This window comes from Triticum aestivum, chromosome 3B (genome assembly GCF_018294505.1).
Source record: "Triticum aestivum cultivar Chinese Spring chromosome 3B, IWGSC CS RefSeq v2.1, whole genome shotgun sequence".
Lineage (NCBI taxonomy): Eukaryota > Viridiplantae > Streptophyta > Magnoliopsida > Poales > Poaceae > Triticum > Triticum aestivum.
Window position 1 is genome coordinate 1,499,756 of NC_057801.1, and position 756 is coordinate 1,500,511.

Sequence of the window (756 nt, forward strand, 5' to 3'; positions counted from 1 at the left end):
CCCCGTTTCATGGACTATTACTCACTGTTTTGGGGTCCTGGAGTATTTTTTCATGATTAACGAACCCCGGGGTGCCTTTACGTGTCGGTCATCAACACTCACAGTTTTTGCCAATTCTGACCCGTTTCGTGCACTATTACGCACCGTTTTGGGGTCCCGAAGCGATTTCCATAGTCGTTGATCTCCAAGATGCGCTTACATGTCAGTCATCAACACTCACATGTTTGGCCGATTCTGGCCCGTTTCTTGAACTGTAACTCACTTTTTGGGGTCCCGGAGTGATTTTCACGATTAACGAACCATGGGGTGCGTTTACGTGTCGGTCATCAACACTCACAGTTTTGACCGATTCTTTCCTGTTTCATGGACTATTACTCGCCGTTTTGGGGTCCCAAAGTGATTTCCATGGTTGTCGAACCCCCAGGTGCACTTACGTGTCGGTCATCAACACTCACAGTTTTGGCCGATTCTGGCCCGTTTCATGGACTATTACTCACATTTTCGGGCTTCCGGAGTGATTTCCACGATTAACAAACCCCGGGGTGCGTTTACGGGTCGGTCAGCAACACTCAGTGTTTTGGCCGATTCTGGCCCGTTTCGTACTGTGTTGGGGTCCCGGAGTGATTTCCATGATTAACGAACCCCGGGGTTTGCTTACGTGCCGATCATCGACACTCACACTTTTGACCCATTTCTGGCCTGTTTCATGGACTATTACTAACCATTTTGGGGTCCCGAAGCGATTTCCATGGCTGT